Source organism: Peromyscus eremicus, chromosome 7, assembly GCF_949786415.1.
Source record: "Peromyscus eremicus chromosome 7, PerEre_H2_v1, whole genome shotgun sequence".
Lineage (NCBI taxonomy): Eukaryota > Metazoa > Chordata > Mammalia > Rodentia > Cricetidae > Peromyscus > Peromyscus eremicus.
Window position 1 is genome coordinate 95,461,504 of NC_081422.1, and position 12,706 is coordinate 95,474,209.

At 42.6% G+C, this 12,706-nt stretch overlaps 1 protein-coding gene across 1 annotated transcript in view; it reads right to left on the reverse strand.

Moving 5' to 3' along the window:
* The window catches only part of Ppp2r3a (protein phosphatase 2 regulatory subunit B''alpha), a 141,689-nt gene extending 136,686 nt beyond the window's left edge, over window positions 1-5,003 (reverse strand). The window contains exon 1 of the mRNA XM_059268459.1: window positions 4,885-5,003. The gene's annotated coding sequence lies outside the window, so the exon portion shown is untranslated. The remainder of the gene's footprint in view (window positions 1-4,884) is intronic.
* Window positions 5,004-12,706: the final 7,703 nt, after the last annotated feature.

Consider the following 12,706-nt stretch of genomic DNA (forward strand, 5'->3'; position numbering starts at 1 on the left):
CTGTACTGCAAGCCTGAGTTTGACCCTCAGAACTATGTGGTACATCTACATGTATATGCAATGCCAGCACTCCTCAGTCAGATGGGAGATGGAGACAGGAAAAATAACCAGAAAGCTCATGGGCCACCAAGCCTAGAGGTGGCAGCACAGGGAAAACAAAGATCCTGCATCAACAAAGAGACACCCAACTCCTGAAAGTTATCTTTCGACTTCCACATGTGCACACACATTCACTCACAAAATACAGAAGCAGAGGCAAAGCAGGCCAGGCATAAATTTTAGGGAGTGGCTGACTGGGATCAGCTGTGACTTAACCTCTGATCACTGTTGCCATACAAGAAAGAGTGTAGTGTGCCATTCATTTTCTCTCTAAAAATCTTCAGATTTAAAAATATTGGCAACTTAAGCAGAATTAATGATGAAACCACCTCATGGACAAATTAAAACATCTGTAAGCTAGATTCTATGTTGGGCTATTGGTTTGCGACCTCTGCAATGAGTAATTTCACCCATACACTTCAACTTAAGCCTAAAAAATTGTGCCTCCAGTTCTATGCTTTTTTTCCCCTATGGGTTCCGAACTGTCAAGTGCTTTCACACACATGTGAACTATGATTTAAATCCACCTCAAAACTATCCTTATGATATTCTCTATTTCAGGTAAAAACTCCACTATTCACATTTTGGGGCAACCTAGTGCTCTGGAATTCATCCTAGGAAGTTATTTTTCTACCCTCAACATTTGTGCCGTTATCTTCTTCTAAACCAGTGGTTCTCAACCTTCCTAATGCTGTGACCCTCCAAGTACAGTTCCTCAGGTTGTAGTGACTCCCAACCATAACATGATTTCATTGTTATTTCATAAACGTAATTTTGCTACTGTTATTAATAGTAATGTAAGTATCTGATATGCAGGATATCTGGTATGTGACCTCTAGGGGGTTTTTGACCTACAGGTTGAGAACTGTTGTTCTAAATCCTATCAACCATGCCTCTTAAGTACATTTCATATACACATGGTCTTCTTTCTAGCTCCATTGCTATCATCCTAGTCCCAGTTACCATTTTTTTTTTTATATTTTAGCTACCTTGTTCAAATCATTTTTTCCATATGATGATCTTTCACAAACATATTTGGTCCAGTAATCTCATTTCTATCAATTTATTCCACAAATACACCGATACACATGTGAACTGGCGTATTTATAGTGCTCTTTATAATAAACTGGAAACATTTACATACCCATCAATAGGAGAATGGCTGAATAATCTTTAATGTAGCCATACAAAGAAATACTATATAATCATTCAAAAATAAAGGACATATACATCAAAATGGGTAAATTCCCAAGGGACTGTTAAAAGAACAGAGCACAGTGTGTTACCATTTGTGTAAACAGGATGCCTATCCAAAAAAAAAAAAGTCCACAATGGTAAACAAAACTATTACCAGTGGTTATTCAGAAGGCATAGGGGAAATAGTGTCTGGAAGAAGATATTGTGATTCATGGGCCTGGAGAAGGGTCCTAACACTGATTTAAGTCCTTGCATGATTCTGGCGGTAGGCTGGACTGAGAAATCAATTAGTAGCAGATAGCTTCCGCTTACTTTCCTACTTATTTTATATCATTCTGCCCCCCTAAATCTTCAAGTTCCATCCACACTAGCTTCTGGGCTCCCAAGGAAAAACTATTCTTTTCTGTCTCAGGGTCTCCAGTTCTTTCTGTGTAGAACACTGTTCCCCAAGCTTTACTTAGCAATTTCATGTTTATCCTTCTGAGTCCATCTCAAATGTTAATTCCCCCAAAGAAACATTCCTCAGTTTCCAGACTAGGTCAAGGGTAACATTTTAGATACTCAGGGAAACCTGAACTTCTCTTAGAATTTAACACAGCTATAATGAGATAACTGTTTAATTACACGTTTACACCAGTTACCTCTTTAGACTATACGAACCAGAAATGCATATAGCATACCAGTTGCTTTTACCTTTGTTTTCCTAGACCTAACCTACCATCCAGTTGGCAAATTAGGTTGTGCCATATGAAATAAATGACTTCTCTTGCCCTTACTTAGGAAAGCAAAGGCAACATATCAGCAAACAAGGGCAATGCACTGTGTTGTTTGGTTTTGCTCCTTTGGGGGGCCTGCCACCCAGATCACAAATAAACCACACACAGAGGTTTATTCTTAATTATGAATACCCGGCCTTAGCTTGGCTTGTTTCTTGCCAGCTTTTCTTAAATTATCTCGTCCATCTTTTGCCTCTGGGCTTTTACCTTTCTCTATTTCTGTGTAACGTTCTTTCTTACTCTGTTGCTGGTTGTGTACCTGGGTGGCTGGCCCCTGATGTCCTCCTTCCCTTGCTCCTAGAGCTCTTTTTCTATTTATCCTCTCTGCCTGCCAGCCCCACCTATCCTTTCTCCTGCCTTGCTATTGGCTGTTCAGTTCTTTATTAAACCATCAGGTGTTTTAGACAGGCACAGTGACACAGCTTCACAGAGTTAAACAAATGCAACATAAACAAAAGTAACACACCTTAAAATAATGTTATACAACAGCAGTGTCCTGGTATTAAGGCAACAGCTAGTTTACAACAGTGGTTTTCAACTATGGACAATTTGGCCCTTCTTGGGGGATACCTGGCAACGTCTAGAATAACGGCTCTCAACTTGGGGGCCAAATGACCCTTTCAGAGGGGTTGCCTAAGAACATGGGAGAACACAGAAATTACGATTCACAACTGTAGCAAAATTACAGTTATAAAGTAGCAATGAAATAATTTTATGGCTGGGGGTCATCACAACATGAGAAATTGTATTAAAGAGTCACCACTGGTCTAGAAGCATTTTTGATTGTTATTAAGTATGTGTGTGGTACTATACTAATAGCTAGGACTCTAAGTCAGGAACTTGGCTAACCATCCTCTATTGCACAGGATAGCCCTCTACAACAAAGTATTAATCTGATCTAAAATGTCAATAGTACCACGTATGAGAAACCCTGATAGAGGCGCGATACTCAAAAGGTTAGTCAATTCTACTTCTTGCTCTGGTGGGGTTTTGTTGTTACTTTTGGTGTGTGTGTGTGTGTGTGTGTGTGTGTGTGTGTGTGTGAGAATCGGAAGGATCTCAAGAAGAGTTTCAGAGATGTAAAGCTTGAGTTACTTGTTGAACTGACAGAGGCCAGATCAACTGGAACTATACTGATCAGAAATGAGTTGCTGAGGAGTTTATCACCTTCAAATATCCTGTACTCCGTAACTGCCCAACCCCTTTATTCTCTTCCTGCTCAAGCAAAACTTCCTTTCTCTCAGGATACTTGGTTTCAGCTGAAACTTAAGGCCAGATGAATCCAGACCAAGATAAAGTCACAGTCCTTCACTATGCAGAATATTAAGCATAGTGACATTTTAACATATGCAAATCTTGTGCATGAAAGTAAAGCATTAACTGCTTAATATTCAGGTTGTTAGTGTATAAAGCTATCATTGAATCCAACAACTACGTTGGTTCTGTAAAGGCTTTCCCAAAGCTTTCTATTAAAAAAACAAAATATACCAAAACTTTGTATTCCTGATCGGCGCTTTCAGGTTGAGTAAAAGATCCAAGTCCCGCCCCCGCTCCCCCACCAAGTATCTCCTGACATAAGTCTGTCAGAAATGACCAGAGAGCCTTCTGAATGCAATAAACGTGAATAAATTGAGTGCAAATCAGAAGCCATCTGTAGATTTTTTTTTTTTAAACCTTTCAGTAATGGAGACCAGTGAAAGAAATTGAGATAATTTTTTTACGGTGCAAAGGAAAAAACCCTGTGTTTTACTACAACACGAGTCTGCTGCCTGCTTAGCTGGACGCCCATGCTCTGACCTAGTATGGCAATTTTTAGGGTCTCTGTGCTTGATGCTCTGTTTACAAGAAACTGAGGCCAGACACTAACGAAGAACAAAGAAAAATGCCTGGCACCAGAGAGGCAGGGGACGTTCTGTACATAAATGAAGATCCGAGGAGGAACTCTTCTCAGATTTTGAAAGGCACTACAAATCATTCCCCTCACTTGCGTGTGAAAGCATTTATTCTGTTTTCAAACTAGTTTCTACAAAGAAAATACCTTATAATTTACAAACAGCAATTTGTCTCCCCCCTCCGCATTTGCAGAGCATCGAGTGGGATAAAATTTCCTTAGGCTTTATCAGAGTGGGAGGAATGGAAATAATGTGAGCACAACACAGTTCCGATGCAACATCAACTCCAAGCCCGGCCAGCTGGTTTCCATCGAGTGGTCCCCAAGGAGAACGCCCCTCGGAGGCGGCAGCCGGGCCGGCAGACCGTGGGAGCCGCCGAGGCCCTTGCAGCTCAGCCACTCGGCCGCCCTCTACCTTTGTTTCAGGTGCCCCTGTTCCCAGAGTGGCCGGGATCCCTCCCGCAGCCCCGAACTGGTGACACATCCTTCTTTGGCCAAGTCTGGCCGAAGGCGGCCAGGGGGCGGGGAAGGAAAATAAAGCCTCAGCGCGGAACGACGTGACTCTCAGTTCTTCCAGAACCTTGGCATTTGCTGCTCTGCCAAGCTTTCCTGTTAACGAGTTCCCGGCCCGAGCGTCCCGCGAGGTGGGAGGCGCCGGCCATCCGGCCCCCCCGACCCCGGGCTCCTCCGCGGGGCACCCCGGCCAGCGTTCTCCTTTGCCGCCAGCCCCGGGAGTCCTCCGCCGTGCCTGCGCTCCGCCGGGAGTCCCTTCACCGCGCGCGGCCCCTGCGGCCAGGCCAGTCCCCGCCCCCGGCCCCGCCCGCCCCGGTCTCCGCGCACCGCCCCTCGGCCTCGCCAGCCCGCGGCGGGCCGGGGGCTCAGAAGCAGAGCTGGCCTAGCGCCCCGCGTCGGTGCGCCTACCTCAGTGCCCGCCGCTCCTCCTCCTCCTCCAGCGGCTGCCTCGGCTCTCGAGCGCCGCGCCACACACCGCCCCGGCTTCCCGCAGCGCGGGGTCTGGGCCGCTTTCGCCGCGCGTGAGGAGCCGAGGCCTGAGCGCGCCCCGCCCAGCCGCCCAGCCACCCGCCAGCGCCTCAGCCCCGCCCACCAGCCCCTCCCCTATCGGCCCCGCCCACCTGGCCGCGCCTGGTTCTCCCCCCCCCACCCCAAAGGGGTCCCTGAGGGGCACCGGGAGAGCCGCTGCGGCTGCGGCTGTGCACTGCTTTGTATAACGGAGACGGCGGTTCGTACTGTTTGGCGAAGGAGTTTCATGCTAAAAGTATGCATTTTATGACGGCCGTCATTGTTTTTATTGCCCTTTTTACTGTCCTCTTCGTTAGCTGTCTTGCCCTTCTGGGAGGCTGTGTGACCCAGACTACCGTCTCCACGCCTCGCGGTGGCCCGCACCTGCAAGCTCCTTTCCGCTCAGCCCAAGCTGTGTGAGTTTTGAAAGAAGAGTTTTCATTTATTTTTTTAAACAGATTGTTAAACAGAATTTAAAAATTGTTAAAATAAACAAAACCACATAAAACAAATGGACAACTTAATGGATTGTTCTGAAACACTTGCAATTTTGATGCCTGAAGCTTTGACCCTAGCTAAAATAATAAACAAGGTTTGCCTTTACTAAAACGGGGAAATACATGGTTGACTGGGCTAGGAACATAGCTCAGTTTGTATAGGTGCCTAACACCACATAAAATCACATAAACTGGGAGAGTTGACACACGCCTCTAATTCCAGCTCTGCAGAGATGCAGGAGCCAAGAGAATCAGAAGTTCAGAGTTATCCTTTGCTATATTGCTAGTTTGAAGCCAATCTGGCCTACATGAATATCATGGCTTAACAATAAAAATAATGCACATTCGGGGGGAGGAGGGGATGAACAGTGGTTGGTATGTAAAATGAAAAAATTTAAATAAAAAAGAATTAATATAAGTAAACGAACATAAAAAATGCACATTCAATTCTTAATTAGAAAATCAATCATTATAAAAGAATATAGATAACAAGTCAGTCAGTCAGTCAGAAGAATGAATAGTGTGAGTGACATGCTCGTAGAGATGAAGAATCAGATGTAGATAAAGACTTGAAAGAGCCAAGAATTGGGCAGGCTGTGAGGACAGGCTCTGGGAGCATGGTTTATCACTTTCCTTCATCAACAGCGCTTAGCACAACACCAGTCGCCATATTAAGTGTACGTGTGAATACATACATTGTACATGTATGTATGGATGGTGCAAGCAAACAACATGTATATAGTTTTACATTCTGTAGCTACGTGTAAGCTTGATTATGAAAAAAATTTTTTTAATTTTTTAACAGAAAAATGTCTATAAAATTGCCCCAAACAGGCTTTACTTCCTGAACCATTTCACCAAGTTAGTCTTTCCAGAAGCTAAAATGTGGTCTGTGGTGCCCTGGAAGAAGAAAAACCATTACACGTCCAACTTTATACTTTCCCATTTAAAAAGGTCTTCCACATACCACACTGAATGTATCTTCTTTGAGTCAGAACAATCCTGTGAGGAAGGCAGGGCGAGTCACACAGAGGTGGCAAAGGTCACAGTACAGCTCCTGATGGCAAGGACAGGAAGTATTCAGTGAATCATGACACAGCTTCACTCCCTGCTTCTACCTGAGGACTCCTGCAGGGCCTTCACATGCACTTACACACAGTCTCACTGGAATGTAAAGGACACAATTCCTCCTGGGCGTGGAGGTACCTGCCTGCAATTCTGGGTAGAAGTCAGAGTCAAGAAGATCAGGAAAGAGTTCAAGGCTGGTCATGGTTCATAACAAGCTGGAGGCCCGCCTGGCCTACATGAGAATCTGTCTCAATAACTAAGAAAGCAAATAAATAAAACCCCCATTCCAGAAAAGGATCCAATTCATGCCTGGAAACTTGGTTCAATACAATGGAACCAGTCCCTCTGTCATGGGTATCTTGGTGAATTGCCAACTCATCACAATCTACTGGGCCCCAGACTCTATGGAAGGTGTTATGGATAAGAACATACAGTCTTTGCTTATGGCCAAGAATGGAGAAATATTTGAGAATAAATGAGTAATTTGTTATGATAATAGAGGAATAGTCTTGAACACAATTCCATTGGGGTAGGGAGAGTAATAAAAATTTTCTCATGCAAGGAGGCATCTGAACAATTTTACAATGAAAAATATCCAGCAGGAATGATGGCAAATATCAAATATTTTTGGTGCAAATATATAAAATAAAAAATTCGGAAGTAGAAAGAACAAGAAATGTTCACCTCCCACTCAGATTTAACACTTATTATTCCATGGCTAATTTGTTCATCCATACATTCCTCTTTGCTTCCCTAGGTTATTTTGAAGAAAATCATAATCTGAGTATTATTTCACCTGTTAATAATTTCATTTCATTAAATAATAAGACATACTTAAAAGAATATCATAAAATCATTAAGTTATCTTTTTCTTTTCTTTTTTCTTTTTCTTTTTCTTTTTCTTGGTTTTTCGAGGCAGGGTTTCTCTGTGTAGTTTTGGCACCTTTCCTGGAACTCACTCTGTAGCCCAGGCTGGCCTTGAACTCACAGAGATCTGCCTGGCTCTGCCTCTCAAGTGCTGGGATTAAAGGTATCTTTTTCAATGAATAATTTCTAAATATGTACAGTTTCTCAATATATGACATAGTATTCAAGTTTTCCATGAATGTCTTATGAGTTATTTTTACAATGCAGGACCCAAGCAAAATCCTCACAATGCATTTGGCTATACTCTCTCTCTCTCTTTAAAAAACATTAAAAAAAATTTATTTCTATGCTTACTTATCAGTGCTGGGTATTGAACTCAGGGCCTTGTGCATGTTGAGCAAGCGCTCTCTCACAGAACCAAATTCCCAGCCCCAGCATTTGGCTAGTCTCTTAAATCTTTTTCATTCTTTGCATGCTAAGATTTCTTTTAATTATTTTAAAAAGTATGTGTAGATGTTTATGTCTGTGTGGGGGAGTGTGCATGTGGATGCAAGTGCTCAAAGAGACCAGAAGAGGGAATCAAATTCCCCTAAAGAGGAGTTACTGTTGGAGCCCACTAGGTTTCCTAGTGGCTGTAAGCAGCACGACTGCATAAGAGGTTGATGGGACCATGGCCTGGGTGCCAGGCAACTGTAACTAGCAAGGGGGAGGTCTTTTGTTTTACGCCTTGGCATTGTTATAAATAGACCTTTGGAATAAAGTTCTGGGCCATTTGGATAAGGATCCAGGCTCACCCCAGTCTATCCTGTGTTTTCTGTTTCTCTTCCTCTCTATTTCTAACTAAGTCTCTTATCTCTCATTCCTCAAGAGTTCCTGGGGTAAATAAATGTGGGGGCTGGTCCTCTACAAGTTATAGGCAGTTGTGAGCATCCAATGAGGGTCCTAGGAAGCAAGCTCCGTTCCCCTATAGGAGCAGTATCCACTCTTAATCTTTTTGCCATCCCTCCAGTTCTTCTTCTCTGCACTTTACATGTTAAAGAGATGGATACTTTGTGGAGGTTCCCATGTTCCACATTTTGCTAACTGTGTAATCTGGTATTTACCATATGCTTTTAACCCCTTTGTTTCCCATGAAGTGATAGAACAAGAGGCTTGATGTTACAGGAAAATACAACCTATAATGAGAAAACCAATCAAAGCATATCAAAAATTGTCATAGATATCAGAATTAGCAGACAAAGGCATAAAATCAATATGCTCTATATTCAAAATGTTCACAGAGTTAGAGACTGAGAAGACATAACAAAAGACCCAAAATGTACTCTTATAGATGAAGATGATAATGTTGAGATAAAAATATTTTGAATTGGTACTGGGCATGCCAGTGCACACCTGTAATTTTAATTGCTTCTGAGACAGAGACTGGAGTATTGTGAGTTCTAAGCTAGGATGGGCTACATAGCAAAAGTGTCTATAAGTTAAAAAAAAAGTTGGGCATGGTGGTGTGCTGTGGGATGATGTATGGCAAATGTGTTGCTAATTAATCAATAAAACACTGATTGGCCGTTGGCTAGGCAGGAAGTATAGGCGGGGCAAGAAGGAGAATAAAGCTGGGAAGTGGAAGGCTGAGTCAGAGAGACACTGCCAGCCACCACGATGAGAAACAGCTTGTGAAGATACCGGTAAGCCACGAGCCATGTGGCAAGGTATAGATTAAAGGAAATGGATTAATTTAAGCTATAAGAACAGTTAGCAAGAAGCCTGCCACGGCCATACAGTTTGAAAGCAACATAAGTCTCTGTGTTTACTTGGTAGGGTCTGAGAGGCTGTGGGACTGGCAGGTGAGAGAGATTTGCCCTGACTGTGGGCCAGGCAAGAAAACTCTAGCTACAAATGGCGCCCAACGTGGGGCAAGAATTTCCACCTAAAAACTGAGAACAAAGATTCTAAAACGGAGCTAAAAACAGTTCCTAATTGTCTCTCTCAAATGACCAGCAGCTGCCGGTTTGAGCTACTGGCGAGTTCCTGGTGTGCGTGCTCGACCTGCTGTATGGCAGGAATGAGGCCTCTGCAAATGGCACATTAATCTGCGTGGTGGATTTAGACTTTGACAGTACAAAACAAAAAAAGAGGTTTCTGGACTACATGCTGCTTGGATAAAAGCATAGACCCACGATAGCTCCCAGAGCTGGTGGTAAACGTAGCCATGTTGTGAAGCTGAGGTGGGCGGAGCCAGCAGCCACAGCTGCTGCAGTTTAAGGCAATAGATTCAGGATAAGACAGATTCAGATTGCCGTTTCAGTCTTACAAATGCTGCAGTTTAAAGCAACAGATTCACAATAAGACAGATTCAGATGTAATAGTTTAAATATATATAAAAGATACGTAGGCTTGAAAGAGACAAAAAAGATGATATATAGAGTTATAGAAACAAATACATAGTTTTAAAAAATAAAGTCATTAAAGAGACAGTAAAGGTAATATAAAAAATAAGCCACATAAAAATGGATATTACACAGAGAATCTGGATTATGTTGTCTTTGGGATTTTTAACTGCAAAAAAACACTTGATTGTAAAAGCTGTTGAGTTATGCCAAAATGTATATTTTAAAGATACCTTGACTTCAAAATTTGGATGTAAGGATATGTTACTTTGGAAAGGAGACTCTGCTTTTGTTCCCACAGAAAGCTAGAGGCTATGGATTTGTTCAAGACTAAGATACATCAGGTTTGACCAGCCAAGACCCCCTGAAGGTCTCCAATGACACCATGGCCCAGATGATCCAACATCCAGAATGGTTTGAAGGCATCTGGCTCAGACGATACAGCCTCATGGACTATTCCATAATTCTAACATTTTCTTTGTTTCCCCATAAGATACAGCGCCCCCTTCCAGCAGGAAGTAATAGGAGAAGCTACGCCCAAATTCCCAAATTATATATAATTTTACTTTGTTAAGGTTAAAACCTTCCTTTTTGAAAAAAAAAAAAGGGGGAAATGCTGTGGGATGATGTATGGCAAATGTGTTGCTAATTAATCAATAAAACACTGATTGGCCGTTGGCTAGGCAGGAAGTATAGGCGGGGCAAGAAGGAGAATAAAGCTGGGAAGTGGAAGGCTGAGTCAGAGAGACACTGCCAGCCACCACGATGAGAAACAGCTTGTGAAGATACCGGTAAGCCACGAGCCATGTGGCAAGGTATAGATTAAAGGAAATGGATTAATTTAAGCTATAAGAACAGTTAGCAAGAAGCCTGCCACGGCCATACAGTTTGAAAGCAACATAAGTCTCTGTGTTTACTTGGTAGGGTCTGAGAGGCTGTGGGACTGGCAGATGAGAGAGATTTGCCCTGACTGTGGGCCAGGCAAGAAAACTCTAGCTACAGTGGTGCATCCCTGTTATCCCAGCAATCAGGAGGCAGAGACAAGGCAATTACTGTGAATTCAAGGCCATTCTGGCCTACATAGAAAGCTTGAGATCAGCCTAAGCTACATGGTAAGAGCCTACTTTAAAAAACTTGAATTGGACTAATGGAAAATAAAACATTGCCAACCAAAAAAGATTTGTGAACTTCAAGCCCTATCATTAGAAATTCTCTAAAATGAAACATTCAAAGAAAATGAAAAGAACATTAGTAAGATGTGAAACAACTCTAAATCACTTACCATGTAGATAGATGAGTCCTTAAGGGAAAGGTATGAGAACAAAAAAAAAAAGTTGGAATAGATAATATTCATGGTTTCAAAATGACACAAAAATCATGTATAGTTGACCCTTGGTATCTTCTGGGGTTTTGTTCCAAGATCCCTCTCTACTTCATGCCAAAATTTATTCATGTTCAAATCTTATTTAATAAGTGCCACAGCACTCTTTTGAAATGTCTCAACAAGGCAAAACTTCTCTCTTGACAAAGAGAGTGCACCACTCACAAAAGCAGAAGGGCAAGCAGTTATAGTACTTTCCTGTAAATTGTGGACATCCTTTTGTATTCTTTAAATCATGCCTAGCTAGTTATAATAACTATTTTAATGTAATCACTATATAAATAGTTGCTATAGTGTATTATTTAGGGAATAGATAATGGGGAAAAGTCTGAATATACTCAATTTCTTAGTTACTGTTCTATTGCTGTGAAGAGATACCATGACCAAGGCATCCTAGTGAGGGTTTCTATTGCTATGATAAAACACCATGACCAAAAGCAGGTTGGGGAAGAAAGGGTTTATTTGGCTTACACTTCCATATTCCATAGTCCATCACTGAAGGAAGTCAGGACAAGAATTCAAGCAAGGCAGGCACCTGGAGGCAGGAGTTGATGCAGAAGCCATGGAGGGGTGCTGCTTACTGGCTTGCTCCCCATGGCTTGCTCAGCCTCCTTTCTTACAGAACCCAGGACCACCAGCCCAGGGATGGCAACACTCACAATGGGCTGGCCCTCCTCCATCAACTACTAATTATGAAAATGCCCTACAAGCTTGCCTGCAACCAGATCTTATGGAGACATTTTCTTAATTGAGGCTCCTTCCTCTCAGATGACTTTAGCTTTTGTCAAGTTGACATAAAACTATCTAGCACACCAAGGCAACTCTTAAACAAGCATTTAATTGAGGGTTTGCTTACAGATTTAGAGGGTTAGTCCACGATCATCATAGCAGGAAGCAGGCAGGCATGGTGCTGGAGCTGTAGTTTTACATCCTGATCTGTAGGCAGGAGGCAGAGAGAAAGAGAGAGAGACACTAGGACTGGCATGGGCAAGCCCACCCCCAGGGACACACCTCCTCTAACAATTTCATACCCACTCCAACAAGGCCATACCTGGTAATTCTTTCCAAACAATTCATTAACTGGAGATCAAGCATGCAAATATATGAGCATGTGGAGGCCATTCTCATTCAAACCACCACACTCAGAAAAGAAGCTGTTTTCCCAAATATTTTCTATCTAAGGTATGTTGTGGAATATTTAACTGTGCAAAGATGTGCTACATTTGTTTATGTAGTAGAATATTACTTTAACTGTGTAAAGGTGTGTTACTTTGTTTCTGCTGCATTTGTTTAATTATGAAAAAATGTGTTATTTCACCTTGCCTGCCTAAGGCACCTGATTGGTCTAATAAAAAGCTGAATGGCGGATAGCTAGGCAGGAGAAGAATAGGCAGGGCAGAGAGAATAAATAGGAGAACTCTAGGCTCGAGGAGGAGGAGCAGGAGGAGGAGGAGGAGCAGGAGGAGGAGGAGGAGCAGGAGCAGGAGGAGGAGGAGCGGGAGCAGAAGCAGGAGCAGGAGGAGCAG